The 13,279-nt window shown below is 33.1% G+C and overlaps 2 pseudogenes; one reads left to right on the top strand and one right to left on the bottom strand.

Moving 5' to 3' along the window:
* The first annotated feature begins 3,634 nt into the window (after positions 1–3,634).
* Positions 3,635–5,961, top strand: LOC131037567 (NAD(P)H-quinone oxidoreductase subunit K, chloroplastic-like; annotated as a pseudogene).
* Positions 5,962–10,615: 4,654 nt separating this feature from the next.
* Positions 10,616–11,689, bottom strand: LOC131037580 (photosystem II protein D1-like; annotated as a pseudogene).
* Positions 11,690–13,279: the final 1,590 nt, after the last annotated feature.

Raw genomic sequence — 13,279 nt, 5'->3', positions numbered from 1 at the left:
GTACAAAGTGGATTTTTCAGAAACAAGCTAAATGAAAAAGGAGAGGTCATTCGAAACAAACCAAGACTAGTTTGCAAAGGTTATGCTCAAGAAGAAGGAATTGGTTATGGTGAAACTCTTGCACCTATTGCTAGACTTGAAGGAGTAAGAACATTGTTGACATATGCTGCTTTCAAAAAATTCAAGGTATATCAAATGGATGTCAAATCTGCATTTCTAAATGGAATATTAGAAGAAAAAGTTTTTATTGAACAACCTGAAGGATTTGTTGAAGACAAGAATAAAGATCAGGTATGTAAATTGAACAAAGCTTTATATGGTTTGAAACAAGCACCTAGAGCATGGTATGAAAGATTGCACTCTTATTTGATTAAGATTGGTTTTATAAGGACAAGTGAGAACAACAATATGTACATGAAGAATGATGAAAATGGAATACTGATCTCAGCCATATTTGTTGATGATATTATATTTTGTGGAAATGACTCTTTATGCAAGAACTTTGGAAATGAAATGAGCAAAGAATTTGAGATATCATTAATCAAGGAGATAAAGTATTTTATAGGTTTATAGATACTGCAAATGAAAAATGAGATTTTCATTACTCAATCCAAGTACATAAAGGAAATCTTGAAGAAATTTGGAATGGATGATTCAAAACTAGTAAGTACTCCTATGACTACCAACTGTAAATTATCAAAGAATGATGAATCTGCACCTGTTGATGAGACACTTTACCAATCCATGATTGGAAAGCTACAATATGTTGTTCATAGCAGACTAGACATAGTACATGCAGTAGGTATAGTTGCAAGATTCTCTGCAGATCCTAAGGAAACACACATGACAACAATCAAAAGAATTTTTAGATACTTGAAAGGCACTGAAGATTATGGCTTAGTATATCAGAAAGGAAATGATTTTGATTTAAAAGTTTATACTGATGTTGATTGGGCAGACAACATTGATGACAGCAAAAGTACAAGTGGAGGAGCTTTCTTTTTAAGAGAAAGACTAGTGAGTTGGCTTAGCAAGAAACAAGGATGTGTTTCATAGTCAATAGCAGAAGTTGAATATGTTGCTACAACATTGAATTATACTAACATTGCATGGATCAAACAACTGTTGGAAGGTATAAATGAGAAAGTTACTAAGCCAGTAACTATATTTTGTGACAATACTAGTGCCATTAACATTTCAAAAAATCCTGTTATGCACTCTAGGACAAAACACATCTCTATCAAATATCATTATCTTAGAGAAGAAGCTCAAGAGAAGAAAGTGGTGTTGGAATATGTTAGCACAAAGCAACAAATAGCAGATATCTTCACCAAACCACTACCAAGGGACACTTTTGAATATCTTAGAAGTAAGTTAGGGGTCCTACCCCTATCTTCTACTCACTGACCAAGTTCAGTGAAAGCATCAATCTGATGACTCTATTGAATATCTTTTAGGAGTTGATGCTGATTTACACACTTTAGGATGTTTTCTAAAGGTGTACAGGAAATATTATAGGAAATAATGCAGGAAACAATATAGGGAATAGGAATTGTAGACAAAATGCTCTGACCAAGACTGAATTGACACATTACAGTAGGAATTCACTTCATACAGGAAGAAATTATGTTTTAGTTCTTTACTTTTTTGGCATTGTTGTCAAAGGGGGACAAAACTGAGAAAGGGGAGAAGACTGAGTTTGGACAAAAAACTGAGAAGTCTAATGTATGGGGGAGAAAAATCTGTTGACAGTAAGAGAGAATTTTAGCATTTCAGAATCATAGCAATCCAAATCTTTTAAGGTCAACTCAATTGGTTTTGCCATCAATGCCAAAGGGGGAGATTGTTGGCAATTTAGCATTATAACAAACAATGAAGGATTGTTGACATTTCAATAAAGGATATTGAGAAGGTTGTTAATGATTATGGATACAACTAATTAATGATGTCTACTATCTTAACATTATTATTTTGTCATTGATGTCAAGAAATTGATTTTCTAATTCAGTATGACATTGCCATATCTTGAGAAATATGATTTGAAGAGTATACAGGTGTTGGTAAAAGACATAGAAAGTTTATGATGGATAAGGGGATGAATAAGGTATTCAATGGGCAACTATTACCGAGTCAAACAATGATGAGATCATGATGTTTAGATTATTTCGACATCATACATATGTTATAAATTGTAAGGTTAATACTATACTATGTTACCAAGCAAAGAACCTAGCCGGTAAACCCTAAGGAACCTAGTCGGTAAACCCTAAGGTTATCACTATTGGTTAATGAAGGTAGAATGTCTACCGAGTGAAGTTTAGTATTTACCAAGTTATAACCGAGTTGTAACCAAGTTGTAACAGAGTGCATTAAATGTTTACATGCATTATTTAATGAAGGAAGCTGATGAGCTAGAGTTGCTTAAATGATTGGTATGCCGTAAATAAAGTTTGTTAAGAATCTGTGGCAATGGAAGATCGACAGGAAGATCTACAGTTCAGATTGAACCGCAATACCCTAGCACAAGTTCCAAGAAATGTATGCAAGTTCCAAGGCAGGGTAAAACATTTTCAGACCAAAAGATGCATTGAACCTACTCAAGTTTGAAGATCTGATGGCTATGATTGATCATGGGAAATATGATCAAGGAGATTAAATGGTTAGATAATTGTTTATAAATAGGGAACTGTTGATAAACAATGTATGCGGGCAAGTGTATGCACAGGGATGCTACATAGTGATTACCAAGCACTGAAGCTTGAAGACCTATTTTGAATAACAGAGTATCGAGCCCAATAGAGGGACAAGATAAGTCCTATGACTAGATTGTATAGAGCAAATAAGAATCCGCTTTAGCATTTTAGATGTGAAGTTGCAGATAGATTTTTATTACTGTTATTTTGTGAAGTAACAGAAAATCTCTTAACCGAGTGGACTTAACAATCTTATTTGTAAAACCCTCTAACAAGGTGACATTCTAATTGAGTGTTTGAAATCCTTTAACAAGGTCACTTCTAACAAGGTCAAGATCCTAACAGATCTGAAGGAAATCCCTTAACCGGGTCACATCTAGCAATGTGTTTGTAATCTTTAACAAGATTTTCTTTAAACCGGGCATACTCTAGAAGAGTATATTTCTTAATGGGTCCGAAATCCCACAGTGGTTTTTCCCTATTTGGGTTTCCATGTTAAATCTAGTGTTATGAGGTTTATGATGTTTATATTCTTTTGAGTTTGCATGATTAACAGTTTTGGTTATATTACTAAAGTATATGTTACCGAGGTTGAATCTGATGTTTTTATGGAAGATTAAGTTTGTATGATTCACCCCCCCCCTCTCATCTTGTTGGCTATTGGATCTGTACTTATATTAAGTATCATAACTATCAAGACCAACTGATTTTTCCATCAGTTAATGAAAGAGCCCAATGCAATAAAATTGCATGTTGGGTTCTTTGAACAATTCGAATCATTTTGGTAATAAGAAATTTGATCTGTTCTACCAAGAAGGTCTATGGTTCGAGTCCGTATAGCCCTATACAATTAGAAAACTATTCTTTCTCTCTCATATTGTCCCTATGATTTGATGCTAATTTGAAATTTAAAATAAAGAATCTCATTTTTTTTTGTTTAAATGCAGAACACAGAAGATAATTTTTTGAAGAAAAAGTAAAGAGGAAAAATGAATGAAAGGCAAAAAAGAATATAGAATTATAAGAAATAATATTCGTTCAACTACGACTTAGAGTCTTATTCCCCAATATCTCTATTATACAGAATAATAGATTGAAAATCGTGACGGAATATGGGCACATAATCATTTTTTTAATGAAAAATTTCATAGGTTCCACGGTTCGATCGGTACCTATTGATTATAATCGAACTCCATTTTTTTTTTTTCAATTTGCTAGAAAGACATAGTATCAATTTTATTTCCCTTTGAACATTTTATTCCAATATGTGTGCCTTGAGGAGGACTCAAACCTCCATACTTAGCAGTAACGTGTGCTAGGTGTTTACCTCGTGCATATCGTATGCTCGTTTATAGAGCACGTTTGCTCTTGTTGACCTGCATGGCGGGCAATATACCTCTCTGCTTGGGGGAATAATCTATGTGTCAATAAGGTGGATAGAGGTACTACCACTTTGTGTATCAAGCACGCCTGTGCTTGTTTTTTACCAAGCAAATGTGAGATACGTGGGGTATGCAGGGTATACGGACCATTTTGCGGCGCGTGTGTCTACTGAGACAATACTATTTTGGTCTCGCATGTCTACCATTTCACCATCAAGGCAGACAATAAAAAAAAAGAATTATTTCCCTATTTCGAATACTATATTATACTAGATAGTTTAGGTTTGTCGAATACATTATATATTAAGTATTCGAATAATATATGTAACTAGGTCATTTAGTTTTGTTAACTTTATTTTTCAAATTCATTTTAATTATCCCTCAATATTTTATTTTAATATCTAAAAATATTGAATATGGAACAAATTGATAGAGTTGAACTTGCTAGCACATCTCATATCGTTAGAAACAATGACCTTGAAAGACCCCTTATTTCAATAAATAAAGTTCCCTTACATACTCACATGAACCAACGTGAAGTCTGTTGAACTACACGGGTTCTTTTAGAACCAATTATTTAAAATGTATTAAATACATAGTATTCTTTTATGAATTTTTGTTTTAAGTCACAAACAAAACATTGATTTATTATAATAAATCATAATGAATCATTCGAGAGGGGAGAGAAGCGATTAATAAATTGACAATAAATAGAAGAATTTAAATTATTTAAATAGGAATCTATTTATGTTTCTATTTTTTGAATATGATACCTTTTGGATATATTTATCCATATCCAATCTTATTCTGATTCTGGCATTCTCAATTTCAAGAAGTTTGGTTCCAATAAGTAAAGGGGCGGAGAAAGCCACTAGTAATGAATCAGGTATAGAACCAATGGGAGATACATGGATCCAATTTAGAATTTGTTATTATATGTTTGCTTTAGTTTTCATTGTTTTTGATGTGGAAACAGTCTTTCTCTATCCATTGGCCATGAGCTTTGATATTTTGGGTCTATTTACATTTATAGAAGCTTTTATTTTTGTGATTATCTTAATTGTTGGTTTAGTTTATGCATGGAGAAAAGGAGCATTGGAATGGTCTTAACTCCCAAATTTTAGAATAATAAAAGGTGAGCAGAAAATTATCTAAATCTAAAGCCAACGATAAATCCTATAGAATCATCTTTGCTTGATCAAACAACTTCAAATTCAGTGATTTCCACTACTCTAAATAATCTTTCCAATTGGGCGAGACTCTCTAGTCTATGGCCGCTCCATTATGGTACTAGTTGTTGTTTTATCGAGTTTGCTTCATTAATAGGTTCGCAATTCGACTTTGATCATTACAGTTTGGTGCCAAGATCCAGTCCTAGGCAAGCTGACTTACTTATAACAGTCAAAACCATGACCATGAAAATGGCTCCTTCTTTAGTGAGATTATATGAACAAATGCCTGAACCAAAATCTGTAATTGATGTGGGAGCCTGTACTATTACAGGAGGAATTTTTAGTACAGATTCTTATAGTAACATTCGTGGAGTAGATAAGTTAATTCCTATGGATATGTATTTGCCGGGTTGCCCTCCTAAACCAGAAGCTATTATAGATGCTATAATAAAACTTCATGAAAAAATAGCTCAAGAAATATCTAAAGATAGAAACAAGTTTCAACAAGGAAAGAGGTATTTCACTCGAAAACATAGGTTTCATTTTGGGTCCAATATTCTTATTGAAAATAAGGAGGAGAATTTTTTTCATCAATCTTATGAATCTCAGTTTGAATCGACTTTAGAGATAACTCCCAAAACATCTGAACCCATTTTAGAGATATCATACCCTTTGAAAAATTTGAAGAAAATACAAGAGGTTGCTTGCGAATGAATAATTGTTAGTAAAAAGTAATGAGCAGGAAATAAAAAATAAATTTTGAAAATTCCATTAGAAATGTCAAATCCTTATACACAGATACTTTGACAATAAATAGTAATCAAATGCAAGGTCAATTATCTACTTGGCCAGCCAATCATAAGTTAGCTCATAGACCTTTGGGTTTTGATTACCAAGGAACAAAAACATTACAGATCAAAGCCGAGGATTGGGTCTCTATAGTCGTTGGTCTATATGTTTATGGTTTTAATTAACTTCATTCTCAATGTGCTTATGATGTAGCACTAGGGGGTTCCTTAGCTAGTGTATATCATCTTACAAAAATAAACAATAATGTGGATCAACCTGAAGAGGTGTGTATAAAAGTATTTGTCCTAAGGGAAGATCCCATAATCCCATTTGTTCTACGTATTTGGAAAGGTGCTAATTTCTAGGAATGGGAATCTTATGATATGTTGGGAATATTTTATGAAAGTCATCCATGTCTAAAACATATATTGATGCTAGAAAGTTGGATTGGGTGGCCTTTACGCAAAGACTATATTGCACCTGATTTTTATGAAATACAAGATTCTCATTCAGTGCAAAAAAAAAAAAGGAATGAAATCCCAGTATGAAAAGAGTTTATGCACGTAGACATAGATCTATATGTATCGATCTATGTCTATCTATCTACATAGGTTATACAAGTAAAAAAATAGAATATATATCTATATAAGATAAGAATAAAATTAATTACTATTGTTCGCGGTGAATAATTCCATTTATTTATGGAAAATATAGTTTTGATGTCCATTTTTCCTAATCTCATGCTTGTACTTCTACATTTGTCTAAGTCCATCTAATAAATAAAATAAATAATGTTTTTGTGTTCATTGGTGGTGTAACACACATTAGAAATGAGAGAAATGACCTTGATATGTCTCATATAAGCGTGGGGAGATTTGAAATGATTATAGAAATTTTTTTGGGGATCTCCCATAAAAATAAATCAATATTAGCTGTGGCTCACATCCACAAATAACATTGACAATAATATGACTTTGAATCAATTTGGATCTTTATTTCACAAAATTTTGTATATGATGATATTTGAAATTACTAGAATTTCAACTTATTATTTTCTTACCAAAATGGTTGGACCCGAGTCTTCTAAATTTTTTTGATGCCGTAGAGGTCGGGTAACCAATTCAAGTACATCTCTTGCATTGGAAAACCCATGAATCTGAGCAAAAGTAAATTCAACTGACCATTTAGTACTAATTCCTCTTGCTTCTAGCGGGTTAGCATGAGCCATTCCCATGATAGCTAAATTGGGTTGTAATTCACGTATACATTGTATTTGATTCGAATTATCTAGTTTCTCCATAATTTGTGGTATTGGAACATGCATTTTCATACATGTATCTTGTAAAATTGATAATTTAGCAGCTTGATATCAGTTATCCATATATGGAATGCCAATTTCATGAACAATCATTCCACATCTTATTAAGAATCTTGCTAGAGATACTTCTAGCAGATTATATCCCATGAAAAAGACAGATTTACCACGTACCAAATCAAGATAATCCTTTAAACTTTCCCATATCCATTCCTCCCTTTCCTGCAAACCTTGGGGTTCAATGCCAAATATAGGACAAATCTTTTCAATCCAAGCACGCATTCTGTCTGGACCGATAGGAAAAGGAGCTTCAATTAATTGACATTTTTCACATCTTATCAAAGTTTTCGTTGTCTGACTCAAAAATGGGTTGACACCACAAACATAAACTCCATCATCCAATGATGGAAGATTGGTGTATTTTGGAGCAGGTAACCAACCTGATACCTTGATGGATTGATGTTTAATTCTAGATTTAGTTGAGAAGCCACATTGGACGACAAAGATCCAAAAAGAACTAAGGAGGGGTGATTTTCATATTCAACCAATTCCTCTTTTTTTCTAAAAAGAAAAGTGAAAAAAAATTGTATAGCTTCTTTTCGTTCACGAACAAAGAATTCCGGTTCTAGAAAATGATGTACCATTGCAACTAACACAGTATCTTGTCCTTGAGTAAAAGCATAATCGAGTCCATTGGCTCTTGCCACTAGAATTGGGATTCCAATTTCTCATTATAGCTTGGATGCCATACCTTCCAAATCCATTTTGATTATCTCTGTAGTACAAGTACCTATCCATATGATCATGCTAGGGTCTGTATCTTTTCTTATTCGAATACAAAGTTTTTTTAATCCTTCATAATCATTCAATTGAGCTGAGATATCTCCTTCTTCCAATTTTGTCATTGCATAGCGAGGTTCTGCAAAAATCATTACTCCAAGTGCATTTTGCAGAAAATAACTGCATGTCTTTGTACCCACAACTAAAAAGAAACTATCTTCAATCTTTTGATATAACCAAGATACACAACTAATTGGACAAAAAGTATGATAATCACCTATCTCACATTCGACAGTGAGAGTTTCATCAATTTTCACTGACATAAATGATTATAACTATGTTGATTAAATCATCATAAATCCAAGTAAATTTTCCTTATCATTTTGATGTTTCCCCTCATCAATAAGATTGAGATAAAGGTCAGAGAGAAAACTGAATAATTCCCAATCTGGAATCTCCTTTGGCACAATACCTACTGGTTGGGACAATATTTGATCTGCTATGTCTAAATAATATTCACACACATAGTTAAGAGATGGTTCAGATCCAACCATTTCAAATAAGATTTTGCCCTTGACTCTCGAAACTTGAATATCTTCAATAAGAGGTAACACTTCTATTGTGGGAATTGGACAGACTTCTACATATTTATTGATAAGATCTCTTTTAGATGTACAATTTCCAACCAAACCTTCTAATCACAGTGGATATGTATGAGCTTTTTCCCTGATAGAAGAAATAATACGATTAGCTGCAAATAATGCATCAAATCCATTATCTGTAATAATGACACAATAATCTGCATAGTTCAATGGAGCAGAAAAACCCCCACAAACCACATCGCCCAATACATCAAATAATATTACATCATATTCATAAAATGCATTTAATTCTTTTAACAATTTCACAGTCTCTCCTACCACATATCCCTTGCATCCGACTCCTACAGGTAGCCCCCTAGCTTCCACACAATCTACCCCTCCATAACCTTTATGAATGACATCTTTAGACCAAATATCTTCATAATGATAATCTTTGGACTACAAAGTATCTATAATTGTAGGTATCAAAAATCCCGTCAGAGTAAAAGTACTATCATGTTTGGGATCACATCCAATCCGTAAATTTTTTTTACCACGTCTAGCTAGGGAAATTGAAATATTACAAGTAGTGGTTGATTTACCAATTCCGCCTTTTCCATAAACTGTTATTTTCATATTTTCATCTCTTTTTATTTTTTTTTTATCTTCCGAACTTGTGATTCGTTTGATCTAATTTTGAGTTGAACTTTGCCTTATTTATATAATTGTAGCATGTTACATTGTTTGACGTTGTTGTTTTTTTTAGCTCGCTCACATCTTAAACCTTATTCTCTCCTAAGTAAATGGAGGAAGCCAAGAAAAAGACCCTTCCTCCATTCCTAGATCAATGCAATTTTATTCATTAATTTGAAGCGGATGGAACTCCCCGGTAATTAAGACTTAGTTCTCTTTATTCAAATAATAGAATGAAAAAACCAATTGACTACATGGCAAATGATAAGAGGAGAAGATAGGTTTGGGATTTGATTTGGTTACTGCCTGCAAATGAATGCTTTTGTTATGTTATATGTGATGTCGTGTATGGTTATTTCAATGAATCAATGGAAAACCAAGGAAATAGTTTTGGAAAGATCCCAATCCTCCCATCGATTCAGTTTGTTCTTTTTTTCAAATATCTCTATTTTCTTCTTATATTTTGTTATATGTATATAACAAAATACATACATAACATATGTTATATGTATATATATATACATACATATAACATAATGTATCATCAATCACTCATCATTTGATTCAGGATAGAAAATCGCAATGAATTGAATCCAGTCAATTTTTTTTACCAAGCGAACACCAAGGATCAAACCCATGCATGGTGGATTCACAATCCACTGCCTTGAAACCACTTGGCTATGTCTGCCCCAAACTAATTGATAGTCTTTGTCTACGGTCATTCCATTTCAACAAGAATGGTTCTAAGCCCCATAAATGAACTAATAATGAAACTAATATATTATTAGTTAGTTATGAACTCTTCAATTTTGTTGGCAAGCTCTGACCAAACATCAAAGTGATGCATTGCAAGATAAATAACCTTCAATATAGCTCTCAAACAAGTTCATTACATTTCTTTATTTGTTTGTTGAAAACAATAGTTCTGGGTATCCAAAAAAAGATCTAAGCCAATACTTATTTATTATTATTATTATTATGCATCCATGGTTGAATGGTTAAAGCACCCAACTCATAATTGGGAAGTTGGGGGTTCAATTCCTGTTGTATGCACAATGAATAGTTATTGTGCTCTGATCGCAATAACTTTTAGTTTTATGACGAAAAAATTAGACGGAAAAAAGAAGTAGCAAACCTTTCAGTTTTGGTACTGCTTTCTTTTTTGCTTTTCAAGGATTGAAAGACACTAACAATTCATTGGATTGAGTAATTAGCCATCTATAGAATTAGCTTCAACAATAGCTAGATTCAAAGGGAAGTTGTGAGCGTTACGCTTGTGCATCACTTCCATACCAAGGTTAGCACAATTACTGATATTGGCCCAAGTGTTAATTACACAACCTTGACTGTCAACAACAAATTGGTTGAAATTGAATCCATTTAAGTTGAAAGCCATAGTGTTGATGCCCAAAGTAGTAAACCAGATACCTACTACTGGCCAAGTAGCTAAAAAGAAATGTAGAGAATGAGAGTTGTTGAAACTAGCATATTGGAAGATCAATCGGCTGAAATAACTGTGAGCATCTACAATATTGTAGGTTTCTTCTTCTTGACCAAATTTGTAACCTACATTAGCAGACTCATTTTTGGTAGTTTCCCTTATTAAACTTGAAGTTACCAAGGAACCATGCATAGCACTAAATAGAGAGCTGCCGAATATGCCAGCTACACCTAACATGTGAAATGGATGCATAAGAATATTGTGTTCAGCCTAGAATATGATCATGAAATTGAAAGTACGAGAGATTCCTAGAGGGATACCATCAGAGAAACTTCCATGACCAATAGGGTAAATCAAGAAAACAATAGTAGTTGCTGCTACTAGAGTTGAATATGCAATAGAAATCCAAGGACGCATACCTAGCCGGAAGCTAAGCTCCCACTCATGACCCATATAACAAGATACACCAAGTAGGAAGTGTAGAACAATTAGCTCATAGGGACCACCATTGTATAGCCATTCATCAACAAAAGTTGCTTCCCAGATGGGATAGAAATGTAGACCAATGGCTGCAGAGGTAGGAATAATAGCACCAGAAATAATATTGTTTCCATAAAGAAGAGAACTGGAAACAGGTTAACGAATACCATCAATATCTACTGGAGGAGCTGCAATGAAAGCAATAATGAATATAGAGGTTACAATCAATAGGGTAGGAATAATCAAGACACTGAACCATCCAATGTAAAGACAGTTTTTAGTGCTAGTGATACAATCGCAAAAACGATTCCATAGGCTTGCACTTTCGCATCTTTCTAAAATTGTGGTCATGGTTATAACTTGGTTTATTTAATCATTAGATGCTCCCAAGCATACACATAAGGCTTGTTATTCAACAGTATAATATGATTCATATCTGTATGTCAATCAATATTTATTTTGACATCTTTATGAATACTATAGAAATTCATGGTATCTTCCTCCATAAACTATATGTACATATATTGAAATACTTTTGAATAGTATAATATCTATAGATATTAATACCGGTATTAATGCGCTCTATGAGTATTCCTTCTTTCTTTATAATTCAAGGTAATATAATATTAGTATTTATTACCTTGAATTATAAATGTTATTGGAGAAAATTGGGTAAGAAAGACCTTATCATTTCTCAGATTATTCCCGAAATGTGGGATGCTACCTCTCTTGCTTATTAAGAGCAATGAATAACATGAACTAGATTGGATCATAAGTAAAAATACCTTTAGGTACTAGATTCTAGTACTCTGGGTTGCTCGAAACTTGAACCCGAAGCTCATCAGATGGAGTGGATTATCCTCTCTTTCTTTTTATAAGAGCAAGAAATCTCTCCCCAAACCATGCTTGCAATTTTCATTGCACACTGCTTTCTCCATGTAGTAATTTACTAATTATTTGGTGGGATTTCCACGTGGAAAAGAGCTATAGGATCATAAATTGGTCATGGCAATTGCTCAATAAGAATTTCATTGGTCAAATCAGTTTTCTATTTGTTTATTTTGCATATTTTGCCAGAAATTAGCCAGGGGATTTATTTGGCTAATTTCTGAATTCCAAATTTGTTCTCTCTATGAACAAGTTTTTGAAAAGGATGAAGAAATGAATTTTTCTTTTGAAAATGATTTTGTAAAGAGTTTCGAACCTAATTGTTCTTGATTGATTGATCCACTATAGTAATGAAAAAAAACTATCCAAATTCGACCGAATCGATCGAGGATATCATCATCTGATAGACTGGTCCAAGACAATTTACTAACTAGCCACCCTAAGATGTCACAAAACTTTTCTTTAGCCAAAAAGAAAAGAATTGATCTAATCGGAACTATTGGGTTTAATTTATTGGTAATGAGATCGGTAATGAATAAATCATCTAGCATTTTGGCCCTAACCATGAGAGGTTTCATTTTAACATGCAGAAAATAACCTAAAAAAGAAAAAGAAGTCTTGGATGATTGAAGACTGCATATCCTATACGGTTGAAAACAAAGATGAAAATAGTATTGCCAAAAATGAAACAGATGATATCTACATTTTTTCACTTGAAGGTGCATACCATTTAGAGCCATAAGGGATCTTTCTCATATCTCACATAATGGATGAAAGAATCCTTCAACAACCATATCTTTTTTGTTGAAATTTTATGGGGAAATAGAACAATATCTTTGATCTTTTTATCAAATTGAGTTCGATCGGGAAAAGATCCCTATAACAACAATTGTGAATTAAAAAATCATTTAATAAGAGGAATTAAAAACTATTTGCATTCATACACATAAGAATTCCAAAGGAACAGGGAGAACCTTGTATTTTCTATTTGTGTAATTAGTGCTTTCTACAAATTTTCTCGACTAAACCTATTTTTCCATTCATGGAGAATGGATCGTAATAAAT

The sequence above is a fragment of the Cryptomeria japonica genome, chromosome 6, assembly GCF_030272615.1.
Source record: "Cryptomeria japonica chromosome 6, Sugi_1.0, whole genome shotgun sequence".
NCBI lineage: Eukaryota > Viridiplantae > Streptophyta > Pinopsida > Cupressales > Cupressaceae > Cryptomeria > Cryptomeria japonica.
Note: the sequence above shows the minus strand (reverse complement) of the source record. Positions and strands in the feature narration are given on the sequence as shown.